Genomic DNA, 27,229 nt, shown 5'->3' on the forward strand with positions numbered 1-27,229 from the left:
TGGGATGGTATCCAGTCCTCAGCACTGCAGTTGAGTTTGGTACCAGGAAAGAGGCACCAACAATTACAGAGCACTGTGAAAGGTACAATAGCCAGCAGTGCTGCCAACAATGACATATGTAAGAGTGCTGGTCTCAGTGATATATGATGGGAACTAACCCCATTGAAAGGGGAGCTGCTGGTCCCTAGCCTACAGATGTTTGTGGTACTAAGGTAGCAAGTACCACAATTTGGAAAATAATAGACACAAATTGCACAAATAGATAGAGTTTCTAAGGTTTTCAAGTCCCTCCACATTCCAACAAATTGAATAGGCCAAAAAATAAATAGCTAATGCATATCTACAGTGAGCAATACCTCACAGAGCACTGACATAGCCAAAGGGAAACATTTTCCAAAAGCAGCCAGATATAGAACAGCCTATCCTTTAGGGTGTGTGTGTGTGTGTGTGTGTGTGTGTGTGTGTGTAGCATAGCTTGAGAATGCTCAGTGTAGAGCTGCAAAGATAATAGCTATAAATGTTTACTTTAAATGTTCTTTCCCCCAAGGTTTCTAAACCCTGTGAAATAAGGACGCTAAAGGCATAACTATTTTAACTCACATTGGTCTAGAGGAGAGCTAGTAACTCACTCCTTGCTATTTGACCCTGCAACTCCTAATTAGTATAAACTAACATCATGTCATATTAAATATTTAATGTGCCAGCTCATCTGGGTCTCCAAAATGTAAGCAAGGAAGCCCTAAGTCAGAATTCTTTTCATGCCATCCTGGAGGCTATCCTCTCTCTCTGGCTTTAAATTTCTGTTCTCTCAGCACAAGAGTCTGAATTTAATAGTGAGAAATAAATCTTTAATTGGAAGTTGTGTTGACTGGAGGATTCACTGAAGTAAGCAAGGACTTTGGCTTACTGATCAGTCTGAATCTGGTTAGGAATTCCACCATGCAAATTGAATATCACACCGTAATCAAATAGTCATCCTAACTTTGACCAATAAAAGATGTATTCATAACAGTAAGAGTTACAAGTTTTTTGGCTCCAGTATATGTCAGGCACAATGTTTGGTGCTTTATAGAATTAACTTTAACCCTTGCAATGAGTCTATAACATAGCCAACATCATGAAGAGTTTAAGTGCAGGGACTCTGAAGCCAGGTTGCCTGGTTGGAATCCTGGCTGTATGATCTTGGAAAAGAAGGGCTAATAACGCTAGAGGTTTACTCACTGTGGCAGGTTGAATGGTGCCCCCACACTCCCCCCAAAAAATATATGTCCATATCAAATTCCTGGAACCTATGAATGTTACATTATTTGGAAAAAGGATCTTTGCTAATGTAATTAAGAATCTTGAGATAAAATCCTGGTTCACCCAGATCCTGAAGTTTCTTTATAAGAGAACTGCTGAGAGAGATTTGAGACAGACAAGAAGAGAACACAGAGAGGAGGAGGCATTGTGATCACAGAGGCAGAGATTAGAGTGAGGTGGTCATAGGGTCATGTGTCAAAGAACGTTGACAGCTAGCAAAAGTTAGAAGAGGCAAGAGATGAGCTCTCCGCGAGTGCCTCCTGAAGGAGCATGCCCCTGTCGACACCTTGATTTTGGTCTTCTGGCCTCCAGAATGAAGAGAGAATAAACACTCCTGTTTATAAGCCACCCAATTTGTGCTAATTTTATAGTAACCCCCAGAAACTAACACACTCATAAAATCACTGTAAATATTGAATGAGTGAATATTTGTAAAGCACTTAGAATGGAAACTGACACATTGTAAATGCTAAAAACAATTCAGCTATTGTTAGTATCATTCCCATTTTAATGATTAGAAAATAGATGTTTATACTAACAGTTTTCACAAATGGGATACAGTAAAAAACACTTAAAGCTGGTTTACATGATTATAAACCCAGGTTAGAAGGATTCTCAAATGTATGTTTCCAGTTCAACTTCTTGATGAAAACAACAAACCCAGTGAAAATCTCTGAAAGACAGGAACTCAGATAGCCAGAGTGGAGCAACCATTTCAACACCCAAGATATTTGCTAAAAACTACAAAAGGTTTATAATTTATTACTTGGCTAAACTTGTCCCATAGTAAAGAGTCTCTTGACCCACCTGATGAAAAAAAATAGTCTAACCAAGTTTCAACAGAATCCATTTGATCTACATGTTACTAAATGATCTTACCAGACAAACTTTAACACTCTTGAATGGAAGACAAAAAATACAGCAATTTTTAAAGATTTAACAATAAAGTTATTAGATACAAAAAAGCAGAAAAATGTGATGAAATATGTGAAAATAGAAGAGAAGATGGCATTAGCAAAGGTTTATTATTATTATTATTATACTTTATGTTCTAGGGTACATGTACACAACGTGCAGGTTTGTTACATATGTATACCTGTGCCATGTTGGTGTGCTGCACCCATTAACTTGTCATTTACATTAGGTATATCCCCTAATGCTATCCCTCTCCCCAGCCCACAGCAGGCCTCGGTGTGTGATGTTCCTCTTCCTGTGTCCAAGTGTTCTCATTGTTCAGTTCCCACCTATGAGTGAGAACATGCAGTGTTTGGTTTTCTGTTCTTGCGATAGTTTGCTGAGAATGATGGTTTACAGCTGCATCCATGTCCCTGCAAAGGACATGAACTCATCCTTTTTTATGGCTGCATAGTATTCCATGGTGTATATGTGCCACATTTTCTTAATCCAATCTGTCCTTGATGGACATTTGGGTTGGTTCCAAGTCATTGCTATTGTGAATAGTGCCACAATAAACATATGTGTGCATGCGTCTTTATAGCAGGATGATTTATAATCCTTTGGGTATATACCCAGGAATGGGATGGCTGGGTCAAATGGTATTTCTAGTTCTAGATCCTTGAGGAATCGCCACACTGTCTTCCACAATGGTTGAACTAGTTTACAGTCCCACCAACAGTGGAAAAGTGCTCCTATTTCTCCACATCCTCTCCAGCACCTGTTGTTTCCTGACTTTTTAATGATTGCCATTCTAACTGGTGTGAGAAGGTATCTCATTGTGGTTTTGATTTGCATTTCTCTGATGGCTAGTGATAATGAGCATTTTTTCATGTGTCTGTTGGCTGCATAGATGTCTTCTTTTGAGAAGTGGCAGACAAAGGTTTTAAAGCAGCTCTTATAAATATGCCCATGGATGAAAATTAAGCATAATCATAGTGAGGCTTCAGACAGAACCCAATGGAAGTTCTCAAGACGAAACAGAATTATCTGAACTTTTGGGAACAAAAACACTCTCTGGAATTAATAGAATATCAGTCAATGTAGATGAAAGTGACTGAACTAATACAGAAAATTGAAAGTATTCTTTGACTTGAATCACAGAAAGAAAAAACACTTAATAAAGTAATTTTGCCATTATAACCTGTATGAGAGTAAAAATCAATCTAATGTGTTAACTGTCGTCCCAGCTAAGGAAGGGGGAGTAGGAAGGAAATCTGTAGAAATAATGGGCAGAATTTCTCCAGATTTCATGAAAATTATAAAGTCAGAGACCCAAGAAATTCAACAAATACTAAATAGTATAACCCCAAATAAAATCACATGAAGGCATATAGTAATTAGAATTTTACAAATCAGTTATGAAGGAAAAGTCTTAAAAAGCAGCCAGAGAAAAAACACACTTTGCATACAGGGAAATGAGTTTAAGATGTTCTACAGATGCCTTGTTAGTTAAAAAAAGAAAGAAAGAAGAAGGAAGGAAGGGAGAGGGAGAGAGATAAAAGAAAAGAAAGAAAGAAGAGAGAAAGAGAGAAAGATAAGAAGGAAGGAAGGAAAGAAAGAAAGGGAAAGGGAGAAAGAAGAAGAAAGAAAGAGAAAAAGGAGAAAGAAGGAAGGAAAGGAAGGAAGGAAGAAGGAAAGGAAGGAAGGAAGAAAGAAAGAAGAAAGAGAAAGGAAGAAAGGAAGGACACAATGGAGTTGCATTTTTAAAATGCTGTAAGAAGCAGAAGAAGGAGGAAGAAGCAGCAAATAAGGGGAAAAGAGAAGGGAAAAATTAACAGTTAACATGAAATTTTATTATACTCAGTGAAAATATCTTTCAAAGAAAGGTTGAGGCCAAGTGCAGTGGCTCACAGCTATAATCCCAGCACTTTGGGAGGCCGAGGCAGGCGGATCATGAGGTTGGGAGATTGAGACCATCCTGGCTAACACAGTGAAATCCCATTACTACTGAAAATGCAAAAAATTAGCCAGGCATGATGGCACATGCCTGTAGTCCCAACTACTTGGGAGGCTGAGGCAGGAGAATCATTTGAACCTGGGAGGCGGAGGTTGCACTTAGCCAAGATTGCACCACTGTACTCCAGCCTGGGTAACAGAGCAAGACTCCATTTCAAAAAGAGAAAGAAAGGAAGGAAGGAAGGAAGGTTGGTTGAAATAAAGACTTCTAAATAAACCTGAAAGAATTGTCACCAGCAGTGTAAATGTTACAAGAAACATTAAAGGGAGTTCTTCATGATGAAGGAAAAGTATCTCAGTCAGAACTTTGAATCTGCACAATGGAAAGAGGAGTGCAAAAAAAGGGGAAATACATGTTTTGTCTTCTCCTTTAAAGACTTTCCTATGAAAGATTGGACTACTTAAAGCAAAATTTATTACATCATTGGACTCATAGAACGTATAAAAATAAAATTTGTGGAAAAAGTAGCACAAAAGATGGACAGAGAAATGGAAACTTATTGTTGTAAAGTCCTTGCATTGTCTGTTAAGTTTATAGAAGTTTCTGAAGATAGAGAGTGATAATTTAACCATGCTTTGTAAATCTTAGAGCAAGCTCTAATATAGGAGACAAATATTTTATCTCCAATAGTAGAGATGTAATGAAATACCATTAATACTAAATCTAATGCAGAAAAAGAGGTAAAAGAGATTTAAAATTTGGGGGACATCAGAAAAAAATATACTAAAATTCAAATATTTAAAGCAGAAAAGCAAAGATTGTCATATTTCCTTTAAAAAAGGTAAGACCTAAAAATCAGGGAGATTAGAATATGGTTTGTACTGAATGATAGTAAAAACACAAAACATGAAAATCGTGCATTCAGCTAAAGCAGTTTGTCAAACCTGCCAGGTATTTAGGAGGTCAATTAGGACAATGAGTCCAACTGAAGGAGTCATCAAACCTTTGGGTAATTCTTACTTAAATGCCTGGTGTTCGGTCTAGGTCCTCCCACTTGCTGCATAAAAAGCCAATCACTGAGACACTGACGATTGTCAGAAAAGAAGGCTTTATTTGGGTGCTGCAGCCAAAGAGAATGGGAGATTAGTCTCAAATCTGTATCCTCACCCAATTAAAATTACAGGGAAGAAATATAACTATGTGTGGGAAAACAGGAATTAGAGAGGGGTAGTGAAGGGGAGTTGGTAAACAGGCAACAGGTGGTTAGTTAGGCAGTCATGATGGGTGAGGGGTCTGACGTCTCATTGTCCAGATGCCGTGATATGGTGAGTTTCAGCTCCTTGATACTGTTTGGCAGGGCTTATGGTTGGCTTCCTAAGAAAGGAACTCAGATAAGACAAATGTAAATTCCTCAAGTTTTAAGACTAGGAGGGTCAATTTTTATGTTTATACAAAAGAAACTGTAAACATGAGTTCTATGGGACAATGGAGCCAATTTCACTCTTACTGTGATGTATTATAATATAAGCAAGGGACCAAAATTGAAAGAGGTGCTAGGTCCCCACTGTTCTACTCTGACCTTTTGAATGGTATTAGGCAAGGCTGTCAGGTGACATGAAGTGCAGGCAAGGGAAATTGTCTCACTGCCAAGGAGCTCTGAACAAAAGTTCCCTGCCATTCTATAGACCTGGGATATGAGGGGAGGGATAGGAAGAAAAATTAGTACTGTAAAAGACTGAGTCAGGGGAAAAAGAAGGTCTTCGTCAAGTCTCCCTGATAAGTCTCAGTACAGGTGACTAAAAGCATCTCAGCTGAAACCCCATGGTAAGAAGGTTTCTGAATGGAGGCACCTGGGCTAAGAATACCACGATGCATATGAGTATGACTGGGCCCGGGGGGCTTGAGTTCTGGACTGCAACTGTCCTCAGAAACTACAGTGCACTAACTGTGTACCAAGACTGCTATGGTGATGGTAATTGTTCCCTGTGAGGTGTGTCAGTTGAAGCCTTTGTAATTGCCAGTGTTCAGGCCCGAAGAATCATATGTAGGGTTTTAGCCTGGAGTTGGACTTCTCACAATGCTTAGAGGAAATTATACCTTAAAGTGTTTATATTATATAATAAAAAAGATCTAAAACCAATTTTCTAAGCTTCACCTTAAAAGTACAGGAAAAAAAGAGCAAGTTATGCCCAAATAATGAGGAAAAAAAAAAAGAAAGAAAGAAAATAGTGGAATCCAATGAAATAGAAATGGATAAGCAAGAGAAAAAATAATAATAAACCAAAGTATTTTGGCACTAAAAGACTGATAAAATCTGTAAAATTTCAGCTACATTAATAAAGAGAAAAGGAGACAACATTTATTAGTAATATCAGTAATGTAAGAGGGGACATCACTGGAGATTACACAGATGTTAAAATTACCAAAATTGTAACAGAAATACTTGTTCTGTAACTGGCACGATTATAGGTGTTGAGAGGATACAAAATTGGGTAAGACAGGGTGCCAGATGTTAGGGGCTCAAAATTTGGCAGGATATAGACACAAGTACAACTGAATATATAGAAACACTTTAATTTATGGTATTGTAGAGGTTGAATACCTCAATTATTATATATAGGAGTTGAAAAAGTCTAGCAGAAGATGAATTATGAGACATAAATTTTGAAGAGTGTGTATTACACAAAACTGGGCAAAAGGGTTATCCACATCAAACAGACTGCTTGAGAAAAAGAGCAGAGTCTAGAGAACATCTTAAAGTTGTTCCATAACTGATTTGATACATATGTTTGGAATGTTTGATAGTGGGTGAATTACAGTCTCCTAACAGGTCTTTCTGCTTCCACTTCTATTCTTGTTACAGTCTACGTTAGTTATCTGTTGCTATATAACAAATTACTTAACAATGTACAGACTTGAAACAAGCACTTAATATCTCATAAATTCCATAGATCAAGAATCTGGGCCTGGGCTAGGCACGGTGGCTCACACTTGTAATCCCATCACTTTGGGAGGCTGAGGCAGGTGGATCAGGCGGTCAGGAGATCGAGACCATCCTGGCTAACATGGTGAAACCCCGTCTCTACTAAAAATACAAAAAAAAAAAAATTAGCAGGGAGTGGTGGTGGGCACCTGTAGTCCCAGCTACTTGGGAGGTTGAGGCAGGAGAATGGCGTGAACCCGGGAGGCAGAGCTTGCAGTGAGCTGAGATCATGCCACTGCACTCCAGCCTGGGCGACAGAGTGAGACCTTGTCTCAAAAAAAAAAAAAAAAAGGAAAAAAAGAATCGGGCCTGGCTTAATTAAGCACTTATGACCTAGGGTCTCTCAAAAGACTGCAATCAAGTTATTCCCCAGGGCTGCAACCATCCCAGATCTCAAACAGGGAAGGATGCACTTTCAATTCTCTCAACAGCTGTGGGCAGGCTTAGTTTCTCCCCGACAGTAGTTGGTTGGAGACATCACTTCCTTGCCTGCTGGACCTCTCCTTAGAGCTAGCCACAGTGTGGCAACTTGCTTCTCACTGCCCTTAGAGTTTTCGGGGGAAGGGAGAGAGATTGATCTTGAAAGAGAAAGAGAAAGCAACACAGAACTCACAATCTTTTTTTTCTAAATGACATCCATTACTTTCACTATATTGCATTTACCACAATAAGGCACTAGATCTTGTCCTTATTCAACAGGATGGGATTACACAGGGGCATAGAAGCCAGGAGATACGAATCACTGGGAACCATCTCAGAGGCTGCCTGCAGAAGACTGCTCTCTGCCTCTCAGTGATTCATGTCCCTCCCAAATGCAAAATATTGCCTCTGAAGGTGCCCTAAACTCTTACTCCATTGCAGCACTAGTTCAGAGTCTAGAATCTCATCATTTGGGTCAGGTTCATTTATGTCTGAGACCCCCCCCCGCCCAGGTATTGTTCAGTAAGTACATCTCTTCAAGTACAGATCTTCTCAGTCTATAAGGTTATCTGTCCCCACACAGCCAACAGACAATGGTGAAATGAACAAGGGATAGCCACCAGAAACCCTCTTTTCACAAATGGGAAAGACAGGAAATACAGAGGAGGAATTATGGTATCTAATTGGGCAAATGGTCATAGTTTGTTAATTAAGTCTCAATCCCTGGGAATGATTACCTATGGCTTTCATCTCTGTTCTCTGGACTCTTACCTCCCTGTTCCCAGCCACCCTTCCTTTTTTGTCAAAGTTAGCACATATTTGAAACAGAGTAGTTTAATCAGCCTGCTTCCTGCCAGGAAACTAATGGGGAATCCAAGAAGTACTTTTTGATTTTATACTGGCAATATCCTTTCAGTTCAAGCTGACAGTATGTACATTGTTTTATCAAAAACAATTGGCATCCTGCAAATATCATTGATATTTTCTTCATTAGACAAAAGCCACACCCACAAATCTTATTAAGATCCATATGTTTTTTTCCTATCTTGGGCTTTTGGTGAGATGGCTGGGGTGCAATGCCCTTAGGCTTCCTAGAGACCCTGTAGTTCAGTTTGAGGTAGGAGGTGATACCCAATTCTGGAGGCAGGGCTCAGATAATGGACCAGATTGAGGACTAGATAAAACAGGGAAGAGGCAAAAGCAGCTCTCTGTAAGACATGCCCACCAGTGCTATGTCAGTTTGCCATTGCCATGGCAACATGTGGAAGTTACTGCTCCTTTCCATGGCAATGACCCAATGACCCAGAAGTTACCACCTTTTTACCAGAAATTTCTGCATACTTTGCCCCTTAATTTGCATATACTTAAAAGTGGGTATAAATATGATTGCCGAACTGCCTCTGAGCTGCTACTCTAGGCATATTGCCTAAGTGGTAGCCCTGCTCTGCTAGGATTTACTAATCCTTCTGTGCACAGCTGCTTCTATAAAAGTTGCTGTCTAACACTACCAACTCAACCATGAATTCTTTCCTGGGCAAAGCCAAGAACTCTCTTAGGCTAAGGCCCAATTTTGTAGCCCGCCTGCCCTGTGTCAAGTTGAGAGGCTCTGTGATGCGCAACCTTGATCTCTTCAAATGGCTTTTTATGTGATAGATAATTTGAGGTGTCACACTTGATCTTTCAGACATCCTAACGATAAGCCTGACAGTCCCGCCTTCAGCCTTACCTGTAGATTACATTTTCCTGGCGGTGCTATGATTCTGAACTTTGCATGGAAGCCATGTATTAATTTTGGCATCTTTTGGTGTCTGAAAAAGCTAATAATTTTTAAACCGTCCAGTTCTGTCTCCTTTAAGTTTAGTAGTTATTTCCTCAATTTATCTCTCTCTTCTCACCTTTTACTTTAAATAACAAAATAAAATCAGGCAATACCTTGAACACTTTGTTTGGAAAGCTTATTAGCTAAATCAAAAAGTTCATTACAAACATCTGCTTTCCACATAACTTCAGGTGACAGTGTTGCTAAGCTTTCTGCCAATACATAACAAAGAAACAAGGATTGCCTTTCCTCTAGTTTTTAATAACATGTTCCTCTTTTCCTTTTGAACCCTCACTGGAAACATCTTCAAAGTCTATATTTGCACTAACAATCTGTTAGTGCAAGCAATTTAGGATTTCTGTAACATGTTCTTCAAAATTCTTTCAGTTTCTACCTTCTGCCTGTTTCTGAAGCCAACTTCACATATTTAGATATTTTTAAAGTGCATCCCACTCCTGATACCAATATCTGTATTAGTTATCTACCTCTGTGTAAAACATTACCTCTAAACTTAGTTGTTTAAACAACACCTAATTTCTGTCTCACATATTTCTGTGGGGTATTAACTAGACATGACTTGGTGGAGCAGCTCTGACTCAGGGTCTCTCACAAGGTTGAAAACTGCAGTGTCACTGTAATGGTAGTTATCTTCAGTCTCAATTAAGGGAGGATCTGCTTTTGATATGGGCCAAATTGTGTCCCCAAAATGCATATGTTAAAGCCCTAACCTATAATACCTCAGAATGTTACTGTATTTAGAGATAGAGCATTGAAAGAGGTAATTAAGGTCAAATGAGGTCACAGGGTGGGGTCCTAATTCACTATGACTGGTGCCTTCATAAGAAGAGAGAAAGACAAGAGAGGCTCACATGCACTGAGGAAAGGCCATGTGAGAACACAGTAAGAAGCAGATGTCTGTAAGCCAAGAAGAGAGGCCCCAGGAGAAACCAACCATGGAAACACCTTGACCTTGGACTTCTGGTCTCTGGGAAAAATAAATTTCTGTTGTTTAAGCCATTCAGTGCATGGTATTTCATTATGGCAGCCCGAGCCAACTAATAAAACTTCCAAGCTCACTCACATGGCTGTGGGCAGTGATTGTAGATGGCTGTTAGGAAGGGACATTTTGTCTTTGTTAGGTGAGCCTTTCCATAAGGCAGCTCACAACATGAAACCTGCCATATGTGCATGTATGACAGAGCAAAGGAAGAGAAAGACCAGGAGAGGAAAAGAGAGAGAGAATAAGAGAAAGAGTCAGGGATGAAAGCCAAAGTCTTTCCATAACCTGATACCGGAAGTGAAATCTCATTTATTTGCTGTTTTCAGTTCATTAGAAGTGAGTCAGTAAGTCTAGTCTACTCTCAAGGAGAGAAGATTACACCACAGTGTGAATATGTGAAGGTGAGGATACCATTCAGTTTATCGTCCACAGAAAGGCCAAAGTAAACTCTTTAAAAATGGCAATCGTGTTCCTCTCAGATTGAAAAGTGGATCATAACTTTCTAGGGTCCTCCAATAAAACCAACACTTCCCTTTTCTGTGGTTTTAAGATATGTCACGATTAGACTTCTTGCTTACCTCTTTAGCTTACTAACTGTCCTTTACCATATCACCTTTTTAAAAATTTTTATTCTTCAGACATATTTATTTTTTCCAAACTCTGGAAAATTCCCTTTGTTTCTTCTTCTGCCAGGAGAGATCATCCTCAGATATCTCCAGAAATTACCTCCTTTCTATTAGTCAGGTCTCAATATCACTTCCTGAGAGTGACCTTTACCAGATATCCTAAGGTTGTTACACCGCCCCTGGGCACTTCTTACCACATTACCTAATTTCGTTTTCTTCACTTGTCTATTCACTCATTTATTGTTAGGCACTTCCACTGGAATATATGCCCGCTCTTGTTCAGTTTAGTGGCCTGATACATGGAGCAGTGCCAGACACATGCTACATATTCATCAAACATGCTTGAACAGTGTATGGATGGTCTGAGTCAAGGAAGAAGGCCCTGATGGTAGGCTGGGGAGGCAGGATGACATCTTATAAGGCCATTTTTGAACAGGGGTGTAGTATGCTTAAAAAAGGATCTAAAGGCACCAGGAAGCAGGTGGAAGAGTGATTAGTGGGGTAAAACCTGGAGAGAGTCCGAATGCAGAGTTGGAATTGTAGGCAACAGGGGCAGTGGCAGTGGGAATGATGGGCCTGGGCATTTTTTCGTAAAACATGTTTTACGGAAATATTTCTACATGTTTGTGCCTGAGTATTGCTGGCAGGATCCAAATAAATGGATCCACTTTCCATTTTGAATATGACAGGGTTTATGCAACTCTATTTGTAGCCAATTCTGACTTCTTCCAAAGGGAATGGCTATGCAGACATTGTCATAAACATGGAAGGGACTTTGTCACAAAGAATATGCACCTTTATCTCTTTGTTTTAAAACACATGACCCCATAATTCCCATGCATTTGATACATATTCTGTTTGCATATTTTGAATTCCCAGAAAAATTTGTTATGTCTCTTCACTATGTACTGAGTCATAAATAGTGTACTTCTATAAACACATCAGCAAGATAGAAAAAAAATAGTATGAATCATGGTCCCAATGCCTTGGCCCTACCACTCAGTCCTCTTGGTTTCCTATTTCTCCTTAGGAGGCAACAGAGAAATAAAGAGAGAAAAAAAGTGAGAGAGAAATTGAGAGAGAAAAGGGGGCAGGGAAAAGAAAGAGGTTGCTGTTGATTTTGATTCTCTGGAGTGGTTGTTACCCTGTAGACAAGAATTTTATCCTGGCATGGCATTTAAAACAGGAAGTTTAAGCTACATAGCTGTGGTTTTTTGGCCTAGAATTGGGCCAACCTTTCCTTCCTTTTAGTGACTCAGATCATATACTTTTTAGAGCTAGAAAGAAACCCACTTCATCCTCAGTTACCTGATCTGAATAAGGAAGTGGTTGAATCAGATAAGGTTTAAGAAACCCAGATCATAAAAGCCTGTGATTCTAAGCATCTGCAAGCACACGTGCCCACACACACACATACACACATACACACACACAATCAGCAAGGTTCTGCTTGGAAAACCTTGTGCATGGTACATACACAATAAACATTTGTTTATTTAATGTTGTTTGATCTTATCTAATCCAGCATCATCTGCTTTCCATTTCCAAAAAGGATGTGGATTGTTCAGCTTCCTATCCTTGCTAATTAATTCAATTCCTTCTTTTCATGGACAAAATGCTATGCGTGCACAGAGGAGGGAGGTACGAGTTTAGTAGGGACAGCTAAAAAGGAAGCTCCACAGAAGAGGTGATATTTCAGTCCTGAGGCATAAGTAGAAGTTTGACAAACAAAAAGAGATGAGGAAAGGCATCTGAGGACAAGAGAACAATCTAGTACAAAAACTTGAGGTACATGCGTCTGGCGTACTAGGGAATCCTGAAATGTGGGGTGACTGAAGAGGTGTTCAGGAAATTAGACCATAAAGAAAATGGACATGTTTTGTTTTTGTCCATTCACTATTTATTCCCCTCTCTGCTAACATCCCTTCAACTGTTCTTTGGGAGCTTCCTCCATCCCTTTCAGGCTTGTGTGTTGGGTAAGCCTGATCCCTACCCCTGGACTCTACAGAAAGATGTGTGTCCCAAGTCTGGCCAGCCACAGCACTGAATCCCTTCACTCTCCTGGGTTTATAAATTACTACAGTAGGACCAATCCTACTCAATGGAATCAGGATTCCCTACTAAAGCAAATGGGAAAGACTAACTGTTGTACTGTGGACGTCGCTAAACAGGTAGCCTGAGGCTGTAGGTGGCTATTTTGCTAATACCTGTAGTGACCCCACCTGGGAATACAGCCATCATCACATAAGCAAAGCAGAACCAAGAGAGATTCTTAGTGAAATGCTTTTATCACCTGCTTCAGATTTCTCAAAGGGAGAGCCACTGTCATTCTGGGTAAATTTTTAAAAAATCCCCCTTGGGTGGAATGTTTTGCCCACTGCCCCACCTGCACATCCTCGGCAGATGCCCTAAATGCCACCCCCCACCCAGTTGTGATAAACAGAGCACCCTCATATGTTTCCAAATAGCCCCTATGGAGACGGCGTTGCCACAGGGAAGAACCAGACCTGTATGCAGTCATGCCTACCTTGGTAGTTGAAAAGTCTATTTTGTTTTTTGGGTTTCTTTTTCAGTTTGGTTTTGGTTTGGCAGCTTGAACTGGGTTTCTGTCACTTGCAAGTAAAATGTTCTAACTACTTCAAAGAAGTAGGGGTCAAATGGTGAGCACTGTCTCTACATGCATTCTTTGTTATCTGATTCACGAATGTGTGTGTGTATGTATGTGTGCGTGTGTGTTGTCAATTTTGAGGAGCATAAGAGGTAGGCACCATTAATAGTGAAACTAGACAACCCTAATTTTCTGAGTGTTAGATGTCACTTTAATGTCAAAACTCTTGGAGCTAAAAAAGATGTGACTATAAGGGAAAGTAAGAAGGGGCCCAAATCCCAAGTAACTTGAGAAATTATACCTTGACATAAAATAAGCTTTAAAAACGAGATACCCAGGCAGGATATTTAAATATTTAAAATATTCATCAAGCAACTTAGCAAGAGAATAAAAGTGAACCCATCAGTAAGAATGGATTCCAGTGGGTAAGAAATGGGACCATCAGCCCTATATCCAGGAACTCGCAGGATTCTCACTAAGGCTTCATTGTTACATCATCAGAGTATCTTAATATAACTCTGCTTTTAACAACAATAGCCATTAGAATTTGTTTTTTTTTTTAGTAACTCCTTTACAGTTAGTCCAGCACCAAAGGAGAGGATCCTAGGTTCCAGGCCAGTGTGATGATCAATGTTCTTTCATCATTTCTCACTGATTTTGCATGCAGATTTTTCTTTCCCTATGTAATCTACCAGTACAGATAGCTTAAGATTAAAACACTGATCTTAAGGAGAACAAATGTGATGATAATGAATGTGCATATATATAGTTTTTCCTCTTGCTTTATCTCCTCTTTTCTCTTTCTTATTTCTTTCTCCTTATAAAGAAACCCATAGAGTTTTCTTTGCTTGGGAAGCATTAAACCCTGTAATCTCTTGTTTCCTCTCATTTAAAAATGTGTCTTACTACTTTCTCAAAAGAGAAAAAAAGAAAAAAAACTGTCTTTTCCAGTTTCCTTCAGTTAGTTGCTTTCCCCTAAAATAATCCATTCACACAAAAGCACTCATGAGCAATATATAATTTACTAGAGATTGCATAGAGCCAGCAGAGGGTTTATGTTGGCCCAGCCAACAACAAATTGAAATCTTCCTTAGACTTTGCTGTGGTGCCACAAATTTTCCATGGTGGGGGCTGAATAGTGATTCTCTCTCTTCCTTCTCCAGAGCCTCTCCCTGCCTTGCCTGCTCTCTTTATTCTATCTTTAGTCTTCATATGACAGTCCCAATCTTTCTCTCCTATATGATGGGTCATGCAATTCTGCTCTGTTCTAATGTTATCTGGAAACTCGCCTATGTAGCCACCACATTATCTGGCAAAACAAAAGCCCCCTCCCCTTGCTAGGACCTATTCTATTTAGAAACAAGGAGTTGAAATGACAAAACATATTATATTCTCTTAGGCTGAACATTCAAAACTGCCTATTTATTAATTCTGACATTGTCCAATAATGTTTGGATAAACATGCACTTTCAACAGGAATTATAATATGCTTTTAAGCATAGTCTTTTGTTGAAAGATAAGTAAGACCATTGTTCATGACCTTGCCGTTCAGTGTAATGTTTGGTAGGATGGTCTCCTTTTCTGGCCTTATTTGCATTTCTGGAGAATGTCGCAGATAGCTTATCTTCATTTTTGAGACAATCCATCTACTTGCCCCACCACCCCCGACGCCCATTGCTGTATTACAGCCTCCCAATCAACTGCTTTTCAGTGCACAAAGGGAAATTAGGAATTCTATTTTAAAAACAGAAATGAGGGCCGGGCGCGGTGGCTCATGTCTGTAACCCCAGCTCTTTGGGAGGCCGAGGCCGGTGGATCACCTGAGGTCAGGAGTTCATGACCAGCCTGGCCAACATAGTGAAACTCTGTCTCTACAAAAATACAAAATTTAGCTGGGTGTGGTGGCAGACACCTGTAATCCCAGCTACTTGGGAGACTGAAGCAGGAGAATCGCTTCAACGTGGGAGGCGGAGGTTGCAGTGAGCCAAGATCATGCCATTGCACTCCAGCCTGGGCAACAAGAGTAAGAGTCCATCTTCAAAAAAAAAAACGTAGAAATGTAATGAGATTTCCTGTTTGTTTCCCATATGCAGTGGCTTTTCAGAGCAGGAGATGTATATTCACTTCCCTGGTAATAAAATTTAGGTTATATAATTTTAAAAATATTTGTATTAAAAAAGAATAATTGGTCCCTTAAGTATATAGCATTTAGGGTCCTTATTTTTTTGTTCATTCAAAAATGTATTCTGAGTACCTATGCTGCTCTAGACATTGTGTTAGGTGTCATGGATACCAAAATGAATGTCCAAGCATTTTCATGATGAATGTTCAATCTAGTCATGTACGAAAAAGGACAAGCAAATATTATTTACAAAAAAGATTATAATGACTCGATGATGATGATGATGGCTAATATTCATTGAGTGTTTACTATGTGCCAGGCACAACGCTAAACAAATGACCTATATTATCTTATTTGATCCTCAAAACAAGCACATGAGATATGCACTATTTTTTTTTCTTTTAAGTTTTTGTGGATACATAGTAGGTGTATATATTTATGGAGTACATAAGATGTTTTGATACAGGCATGCAATATGAAATAAGCACCTCATGGAGAATGGGATATCCATCTCCTCAGGCATTTATCCCCTGAGTTACAAATAATTTAATTACATTCTTTATTTAAAATGTATAATCAAGTTATTATAGACTGTTGTCACCCTGCTGTACTATCAAATAGTAGGCCTTATTCATTTTAACTATTTTTGTACCATTTACTATTCCCACCTTCACCCAGTCCCCCAGCCTCTGGTAACCATCCTTCTATTCTCTATGTCCATAAGTTCAATTGTTTCGATTTTTGAATCCCACAAATAAGTGACAACATGCAATATTTGCCTTTCTGTGACATAATGATCTCCACTTCTATCCATGTTGTTGGAAATCACCGAATCTTTTGTATGGCTAAATAGTACTCCATTGTGTATATGTACCACATTTTCTTTATTCATTTATCTGTTGATGGACACTTAGGTGGCTTCCAAATCTTGGCTATTGTAAACAGCACTGCAGTAAACCTAGGACTGCAGGTATCTCTTTGATATACTGATTTCCTTTCTTTTGAGTATATACCCAGCAGTGGGATTGCTGGATCATATGGTAGCTCAATTTTCAATTTTTTGAGGAACCTCCAAACTCTTTTCCAGAGATATACCCTATTAATATTCCCATTATATCAGTAATGTAACTGGAGTTAAAAGGGGCTAAGTTACTTGCCCTAAGTCTTAAAGTTAATATGAGGTAAAGCCAATATTGAAATCAAATTTGAGACCACAACCCATGCTGCTAACTCTTGTATTACACACAGATATATGCAGTAAAAAGGGATAAGGCATTTGATCAGAATGGGGAGAGAATGAAGCATAGAGAAGAATGGCATCCCTGAGAGTCACAATGAAAAAATAAGCAAACATAGGTTTAGCTTTGATACTAAGTAATAAGTGGATGTTTGGGATGTTACATAGGAGTTGTTAGGAAAATTGTCCTGAAAATAGTTGGATTCATGTCACAAAAGGCTTCAGACCATCACCTTCAAGTGCACTTTATCTGTCTATAAACACGTGTTTAATAGTATTACCCACCATTTAGGGCTACGATGTAGAGAATGCAATGAAGATACTGAAATCCTTGAAATATCCTGCCATTCCCTGCTCACATTCATCACCAAGTCCTAACATTTCTAAGTCCAAAATACATCTCAAATGCATCCCATTCCCTCCATTCCATTGCCTGCACCCTAGTCAAAGCCTCTCATTTCCTGTCTAGACTTTCATGGCAGTCCCCTGAGTGATATCTTGTGCCCAACTTGCCCTTCTACATCCCAGCACAGTCTCCACCCACGCTACAATCAGAGAAAACCCTTCTTAAAACACTAATGTAATTATACCACTTATCTGATTAAGAACTTCACACTTCTGATAAAATCCAAGAGCATGTAACATGATACCAAGCCCTGTTGGTCAGGGATAGCCAAGCCCCAAAGCACCTCCAGAAAACTCTTCTTCTTGACTGCTACTCATTCATTTTACTCCAGCCTTCTTCAGTGTGATGAGTATTTCAAGACCCCATCCCGAGCTTTCACTCACATCATTTTCTCTGCTGTGGTTCCCTCTCAGACTCTTCCTTTAGCTAAGACCTATTTAGCCTTCTTGGATTTATCATCCTATCCTTGAAGTGGCCCTCCCTCCTTTTCTGTCTAGATGTTGATCTCCCTCAGAACCTGCCTCTTCTTCATATCACTTACCGCAGTTTGAACTTACAGAATCCTTTGAGTAATTATTTGTCCAAAAACTTCTACTCCCTCGTCTAATTAATCAGAGCAGAGAACTTGTCTGGTGTGGGCTCCTCATGTGTCTCTAATGCCTCAGTGGCACCAGGTACAGCACCTGCTGCATGGAAGTTACTTCAGTTTATTTTTGTTGCTATAACAGAATACCACAGACTGGGTAATTTGTAAAGAAAAGCAATTATCACTCAAAATTCGGGAGGCTGAAAGGTCCAAGAGCATGGCACTGGCATCTGGGGATCCCATCTCAGGGTTGAAGGACAAAAGGCAAAAGTGAACATGCAAGACAGCGGGAGAGGAAGGAGACCAAACTTTATCCCTTTATCACAAGTTCTCTCTTTGGGAGGCTGAGGTGGCTGGATCACCTGAGGTCAAGAGTTGGAGACCAGCCTGGCCAACAGGGCAAAACCCCATCTCTACTGAAAATACAAAAATTAGCCTGGCCTGTTGGTGAGCCCCTGTAATCCCAGCTACTCAGGAGGCTGAGGCAGGAGAATCAGGAGAATTGCTTGAACCTGGGAGGCAGAGGTAAAAGTGAGCTGAGGTCGCACCACAGCATTCCAGCCTGGGTGATAGAATGAGACTCAGTCTCAAAAAAAAAAAAAAAAAAGGAAGTTTACTCTCTAGATAACTAACCCACTCCTGAGCTGAGGCATTAATCCATTCATGGGGAGATGGGGAGAGAACCCTCACAGCTCACTCACTTCTTAAAGGCCCCACCTCTTGATATTACAATGGCAATTAAATTTCAACATGAGTTTTTGTGCCGACATTCAAACTGAAGAAGTGTATGAAAAACACTTGTGAATGCATGATTGATTGACTGAATGGATGAGCAAATAAATGCTGGAAATCCTACTTGAAAAACACATCTAGAACCCTAGAGCCACCTTGCTCCTCACCAATAAGGAAATTCGCAGTAATGCTAAGCCCCCTGGAGTGGATATGGCTTTTGAGAAAAGCAAAGAGTCATCAGGGGCAAGGCTTGAGAGACAAGCAGTTGACCAGTCCAGAGGAGGTCACTGGAACTGCCAGTCCGGGGCCATAGAGTACAGCAAATGGTTATGCTGGGGTGGTTCCAGCAGGACTCTGATATGGTGTATGCACAAAAGAGGAATGTGGAAATATTTTAACAGTGGCTTTCCTAGAAAATCATTTCAAAGGCAAACACTCCATCTGTATGTATGATAATCTGGAAGGTTTGATGAACATCAGGCTTTTGATTCTTATTATGAAGTTGCCTTTCACATAAACTGCAATCCTGTGCCTCTGGATACCATATTATGTCAGCTGCTATAGGGGGCTGTGCTTCCATCTATCTCTCCCGCCCAAATTAACGTGTTACATGAGGTGTTCGTTGGCAGAAAATGTCTAAAAGCCTACATTTGATTATAAAGTGAAGAATTATAAAGGGCAGTTTGCAGTAATGTTTCTGGTGTTGTTTGTGCAGGGATTTGCTCATGGGAGATGAATCAGTAATTTCCCTACATATTATCCCTGATGTTTTTGCTATAGGCAGCTGTCAGGACTGCCAACTGGCAGCTCACGGAAGCCTTGCTCTCACCCGGAGACAGAACAATCCCTGTCACATGCAGCCAGCTGTGGGCACACAATCTCTGTCTGTTGCCGGATCACAGCAGCTAAAACAAAGGCCTCAGAGGGCACGTCTATAATGCAGAAAGCTGCTCTTGCTTTGATTGTCTCTATCTGCTCTGGAAAGACACCTGAATATCCCACAAAATAGAGCACTCTAAACAAAGAAAAGCAGTGGTCATTTTTGGATGGAAATAAGCTATAGTCATATGCTGCATAACGACATTTTGGTCAAAATGGACCTCATAGATGACAGGACAGTGGTGCCATAAAGTCATAATATGATATTTTTTCTGTACCCTTTTTTACACTAACATCTGTTTAGATTCACAAATACTTATACTTACCATTGTATTACAATTACATACAGTATTCAGCACAGTAACCTGCTATACAGGCTTATAGCCTAGAAACAATAGGCTACACCATACAGCCTATGTGTGTAGTGGGCTATACCACCTAGGTTTGTGTAAGTACACTTTATGATGTTTGCACAACAATGAAATCACCAAAAGATGTCATTCTCAGATGTTTCCCAGTCATTAAGGGACACATGACTATATATGCCTTTGTTTTTATAGTGAAAAACCAGGTGAGAGCCTCAAAGTATATTAGATTTGGTATTAGAAGGCCTGAGATCCCAAATAGGCTCTACTATTAAGGCTCTGTATTGTTTGGGGCTAGACTCTTGGTCCGAATCTCATCACAGATAAAATTTGAGGTGAGGGGATGTCATTATAATTTCTCTCATCTGCTGTATTCAACACAATCAGTAGACTGATGGCCCAGGGAGGTAGATTTTTAAATTACATTCCATGGACAAAACAAGTTGGGCATTTGTTTATCTTTTGAACTCTCAATTTCCAAAACTATGGACTTAATATGACAAAAACAGAAGAGAAACGTAAATGGCCACCATACAGAAAACATGAGAATAAATGTGAACAGATGTAGTTCATCACGACCCTTTGGCTTGTAGAATTTCTCTAGGCAGCCTCAAATGGATTCTATCCCTTGCTTGTTCCCACTTCTGCCATCTTCTTTGTTCTGGGACGGTCCTTGGTTCTTACTCTTTGGACTTTGGTCTTCACATTGCTGGTTCTTTCAAATGGGACCCTGTGCTCCCTTTAAATAGGCCTTCTGCATGAGTCCTTTAAAATCTATTTCTTTACTCACATTGTTTTTTCTTCTTCTTGGAACATACCCCCTCTCACTCTCGAGCCTCCATATCTCTCAAATCTTGTCTCAAATGGGTTGAATTCCAGCGTTTTCCTTTTCCCACTTGCAACCCCTTCCTCCTCCTTCTAGGTGAGATTTCTGTCATTTATTTCATCTTGGAGCACTATGTCGGAAGCAGTATGACTCTGGATGTGCAGGTCAGAAGACCTACCCTCAAACCTAGCTCCAGTGGCTCCTCGCTGTGCAACTCTGGACAAGTTACTTTGCTTATTTGAACCCCATTTTCCTCTTCTGTGAAAAGGATACAGCACTATTTACATTAATGGATGCTGTAAGGTTTAAATGAGACAACTTATAAAAGTGTCTGATGCATAAAAGTTCTTAGTAGCTGACAGTTTCATTTTCCTCCTGTCTTTTGTGGCACTTTCATTGTTTTATTTTGCAACATAGCTTTTGAGCCATCCCTCTTTTTTTCTACTGCTAGGGTATAAGCTCTTTGAGGACAGGCAAGTTGCTTTATCCAACTTTATAACTCCACAGTAGTTTATAATGAGAAAGAGACATAATAACATTGCATAAATTGGATAGAAAGAGATAAGTAATGTCTCATGAATTAAATGGTACAAACGTAATACATAGTGCCACTGCCAGATAGGGACATTGGGGTTGAAAGGAAATAGAAATCTGAAGTTCTCAGGTCCTGCAGTGACACTGGTTGAGTGGTAAATAAAAGAAAAAAGGCCCATGCCTCTCTCACCCACACGAAACACAAATATTCCACCCATTTTAATCAGGGCCTTAGCTAACGCATTATATACATTTCTTTCATTCTTAGCCTCCTTCTAAAACAGTCACAATAGCCCACTATAAAGAACCATTCACACACCCTACTCATTCCTTCTTCTTCTCATACCATACAAATACATGAAACCAAAAATGCCAGCCCCTGCAGGATTTTGCAGAGTGACCTTTGCTATTTAGTGGCAAAATTTCCTCATACGCCCTCAGCAAGTCTTTGACTCATGTGCTGAGTGAGCCCTCTTCCATGGAACTACGGGATTTTCCAACACATCCAATGTCCCTCGCTGTACCTTCAGTGTCACATGCATCTATTTAATTGAGAAGACCTACCCATGCTTCCTGTGGTGAAGGGCAAGAACACTAGCACAGCAGCGAGTCCATCGTCTTGTGCATGTAGGGAATTTTAGACATTTGGACTTGGGTGTGTGGATGGACTAAGGTAGAAAAGGAAGTAAAGGTAATTGCTAATAGCAGTCACCCGAATCTGGGTTAATTCATTGTCATTTGAAATAGATTTTTAATCGCCTATTCCCTTGATATTGGGTGGGAGAAAAAATAGTGAGATTAAGTTCATGTTTACAGGGAAAAAGGGAGTGAATAGCCAAATAACTGCACTCAAGACTACCGTTCTCTGGCTTTGATTTTGCTAGTCTTTGTTTACATCTTTTAACAGGAGCTACTCTTGTGACAACATTGGGAAATTTTTTTTAAAAGATGAGATTCCGTGTCTGATTAGGTTGGAGCTATGAAAGTCACCAAAACAGCGCAGAACCTGATGTCAGATGAAAGACACATCACCTGCCGCATTTTCTACTTAAAAGCAGTTTGACCTTGGAGAAGTGACTTAATTTCTTGCAGTCACCGTTTCCCTTTAATGAAGATTTAAAAGTAAAAACAACGTCTACCTTCTTATAAACATTTAAGACAATGAATGCAGAATACTTAAAAGGCAACATGCATAGTGGGCCCTCAGGCAGTGGTGGCTACCCCAATCTTTTAATTTTTTTGATTATTTTTTAGTCTGAGTCTGGAAAGGTTAAGAATAATGGAAATAAAAGGGAGAGATCTTCGCAATCTTTCTTTAGGTGACCTTAGTGATTGTGCGCTTTCAGCCCCATTCCAATCCTTCAAAATTCTCCTCTGCGGAGAGCTGAAAGTCTGCAAATGACAATTCCGGGTTCCAGTTCCAGCTGGCTTTCCATTAGCTCCTGCCAAGCGGGGGCGCTGCCGGCAGATTGGAAGGCTGGGAGAGGTCGCGCTGTGTTTAGCTTCCTTCTGTCTGCTTGCCAGCCGCATCTTTGGCGGTGAAGGCATCCCCAGGGGCTGGAGGCACAGCAGTCCCTGGATGAAGTCCCTGGATGCCTGATCTCACACAACGATCCTAACAACAGCATGGTGCTGGTGGGCTCAGAGCAGGGGACTTCCATGGCCATGTGGGGTTCTGCAGTGTTCTAGCAGGGGTGATGGCAGTCACACTGTTCCTCGGCTGCACAGTGATTGTGGGCTCTGGGTACCATTATCCTAACCATCTCCCCTTTCTTCTTACAACCCAGGAACGGTAGTAACTTCCTGGAGTTACAAATGTGGGGTCATCTACCCCTCCCCGCTTTTGTAAAAATAGATTTTATTCTTTAGTGTAGCTTCAGATTCACAGCAAAATGGAGCGGAACAGAGTGTTCCCGCATACCCATCGTCCACACTCTTGCACAGCCTTCCCCACCTTCAGCATCCCGCACCAGATAGTACATTTGTTACAACTGATGAGCCTACACTGGTGCATCATTATCATCCAAAGTTTCTAGTTTGCATTAGGGGTCACTCTTGGTGGTATATATTCGATGGGTTTTCACAAATGTACTATGACATGTATCTGCCACTGCAGCATCATGCAGAGTAATTTCACTGCCAAAAAAAAATGCTCTGTGCTCCACCTATTCGTCCCTCCCTCCCTCTTTTTTTTTTTTTTTTTTTTTTTTTTTTTTTTTTTTTTTTGAGGTAATCTCACTCTGTCACACAGGCTAGAGTGCAGTGTCGCAATCTCAGCTCACTGCAACCTCTGCCTCCGGGTTCAAGCGATTCTCCTGTCTCAGCCTCCCGAGTAGCTGGGATTACAGGTCGGATCGGACCTGCTATGCCATAAACGTTTCCTGTTGTTATTGTTGTTGTTATTCCTATCCTTTCATTGCAATCTTCAGATACCCCCTTTTGATCCTCATCTTGGTTGTGGTAGAACCCATCCAGAGATCACGTTCAGGTACAATGAGTTTGTATTCAAACTCACATTCACTCGGACTCGGGAGCAAATTCCTAACGCTGGCGGTGAAAGCAGATCCTTTCAGTGGAGAGCTCTTAGCTCATTCCCAGCCAATGCACATTGTTTCTGGTCCCTGAATGCTTTCAGTTAATGCATCCGCTTCTGTTGGCACTGAGAAGCTCAGGTAAAACGGGGGTGGGGTGGGGGGGTGTCTCTTTTTGTTTGTTTGTTTGTTTGTTTTTATAATAGAATTGGTTTATTTCAATCACCAAGCAGTTTCCATTAAACTGAGCTGAATTCAATAAAGACAGCCACGGCTTTGCTTGGCATTTTTAATTTTGTGTCACCAAACAAAATGCTTAATTATACTTTCCCATTGAAAATTTGATAGTTTCCTGTTGATTCTCACCTACATATCTAGATTCCTCACACCACAATTCTTTTGAAGGCAAACACTTTTTTGTTTTTGTTTTTTGAGACAGAGTCTCGCTCTGTCGCCAGGCTGTAGTGCAGTGGTGCGATCTCGGCTCACTGCGACCTCTGCCTCCCAGGTTCAAGTGATTCTCCTGCTTCTGCCTCCCCAGTAGCTGGGACTACAGGCGTGAGCCACCATATCCACCTAATTTTTGTATTTTTGGTAGAGACAGGGTTTCACCATGTTGGCCAGGATGGTCTCAATCTTTTGACCTTGTGATTCGCCCACCTTGGCCTCCCAAAGTGCTGGGATTACAGGTGTGAGCCACCATGCCTGGCCACAAATACTGCTTTTTGGCTTTCCAGTCACCAATCTGTATTCAGCTTCCATCTCTCCACTTATAACATGGCAGCAGCTCCCAAATGGTTCTCATGCCCCCTCTGGCTTCCCTTGGATCTTTCCTGCACAGCCACCTGGTTCCATCCCTCTAGATTTTGATGTGTAGATATGACCTTGTCTCTCCCATGCTATGGTTCTCAGCATAGAGTCTCATGCCCCAAAAGCTGTTAATCTCCTACCACTTCCCTATGTTCACCAAACTACTCAGGCTACATCCATTTATCTTTTGTGGCTCCTACTTCTTCATCCTTTAAGATATGAAGTGAGGCTTGAATTTTGTTTCTGCTGCAAATCCTTAGATGACAGTCCCTTCTCCCCCTAGTAAGTAGCAATTCTTTCTCTCTGTGCTTTAAACACTCTGCATTTTCACGAGTTATAACACTTGTCCCATTGGGTCATAAACTTTTGTTTTTGCATCTGTGCCTCTGTTTACCTGAGACAGCCTTGAGAGCAGAAAACATATCTCAGATTCATCAATGCACCCCTAGAGACTAGCAAAGCCAAAGGCATATAGTCAGAGAACTGAATGGTTGAGTGGGCAAAGCATTCAATATTTTATATAAGTTGCCTTGCGTTTACTGAAAGGCCAGATTCTAGGCTCTTGCAGGCATATGCATAAGTGGGAGAGACACTTTCTGCTACTAACAAGTATATGCTGTAGAAGAAGAGGTAAAGTTGCACAAATATCTTCAGTGCAAGACTGCATGGGAGAAAGAGCAAAGGTAGAGGGGAAGTAGCTCCCACATGGCCAGAAGTGATCAATGAAACCAAGGTTATCATTTAATCCCAGAACTGGACAGTTACTTTTCCAGAGAAAGGCTGTCTTGGGTTCCTTGCGTCCCACTGCAGATGAGGCAGTGATGAACTTTTCATTGAAAAATGATTGTGCAACCATCACATTCTTGATTCTTCCAGCTACAAATTCCCAAAATGCAAATTTCTGTGGGTTGAAAGGTGCTAGAAAATGAAATTTCTTGGGAAATTCACTGGAGATTCTCCATGAAAATTAACATGTCCAATTTTCTTTAGGTAGCATATATTAGATAACCTTATTATCCCTCCTCAGTAATTACAGCCTTTGGGTTTTTTGAGCTAAAATTACATAAAGGTAAAATGGAATCTTAGAATTGTATTACTAGGAGGAAATGAGAAAAGACTCTACGGATATTTCACTGACTGCATTTAAATGTAAAAATGTAGTGGATACATACACACACACGCACACACACTCACTCAAATCTCAGACTTCGCGTATTCATTTTCTATTGCTGCCATAACAAATTACCACAATGCAGCAGTTTAAAACAACAGCTGTTTATTATCCCACAGTTCTGTGTGGCACAAGTCCGGGTGCAGTATGACTTAGTTGGGTCTTCTGCTTAGAATCTCACAAGGCCAAAACCGAGGTACCAGCAGGACTGTGCTCCTTTCCGAAAGCTCTGGAAGGTAATCTACTTCCAAGCCCTTCAGATTGCTGGCTGAACTGAGTTTGTGCAATTGTAGCCCTGGAGGTCCCATTTCCCGGCTGACTGTCAGCTGGGAGCCCATCTTTGCTATTAGAAGCTGTTTGTCTACCTTCTCTGCTCTCCATAGGGTACCCTTTCAACAATGGTGGGCCAAGTCTCCCTCACACTTTAAATCTCTCTGACTTTGTTGCATTCTCTGACCTCAAACTGAAAAAGTACTCTGTTTTCAAGGTCTCATGTGATAAGGTTGGGTCCACCTGGATCATTTCCCTATGTGAAAATCTACAACCTTAATCACATCTGCAAAGTCTCCTTTGCCATAGACTGTAACATATTCACAGGGATCTGACTGTGGGCGTCTTCGGATTGCTAGTATTCTGCCTGATGCACTATAGATATTTGTAGTTTACCATTGTATTAATGTGCGAAGATTACTCAGTCAATTTGATTTTTATTTATATATGGAGATCAATCAGACAGACTTAAGATTCCTGGCTTAATTATTATCTATTCAAACCAAGACAAATTATTTAGTCTCCTTGAAGCTTGGTTTCCTTATTAGTACAACAGGATATGTTCCACTTTAAAAGCAGTTTTAAGAAATGCAAGAGATGATGAATGTAGTAGACTCAGGAGTATAACAGATGCTCAGTAAATTTTTTTTTTTTTTTTTTGAGACGGAGTTTTGCTCTTGTTGCCCAGGCTGTGGCACAATGGCACGATCTCGGCTCACCACAACCGCTGCCTCCTGGGTTCAAGCAATTCTCCTGCCTCAGCCTCCTGAGTAGCTGGGATTACAGTTATGCACCACCACACTCAGCTAATTTTATATTTTTTGTATTTTTAGTAGAGATGGGGTTTCTCCATGTTGATCAGGCTGGTCTTGAACTCCTGACCTCAGGTATCTGCCCACCTCAGCCTCCCAAAGTGCTAGGATTACAGGTGTGAGCCACCATGCTCAGCCACAGTTCTTAAAGATACTTAAGTGTCCATTCATTCTCATACCTAGTCAATACACCTACTGAACACGTGCAGACACTAACACGTAGTAGTTGACTCTACTCAATATGCCTGACACTTTTCAAGAAATATATTCATAAAGATTCCAGGGCCAATGACAACATTTTTATTTTCTCATGCCAAGACAGAAGGCAAAAGGAAG

Source organism: Macaca mulatta, chromosome 13 (assembly GCF_049350105.2).
Source record: "Macaca mulatta isolate MMU2019108-1 chromosome 13, T2T-MMU8v2.0, whole genome shotgun sequence".
Taxonomy (NCBI): domain Eukaryota; kingdom Metazoa; phylum Chordata; class Mammalia; order Primates; family Cercopithecidae; genus Macaca; species Macaca mulatta.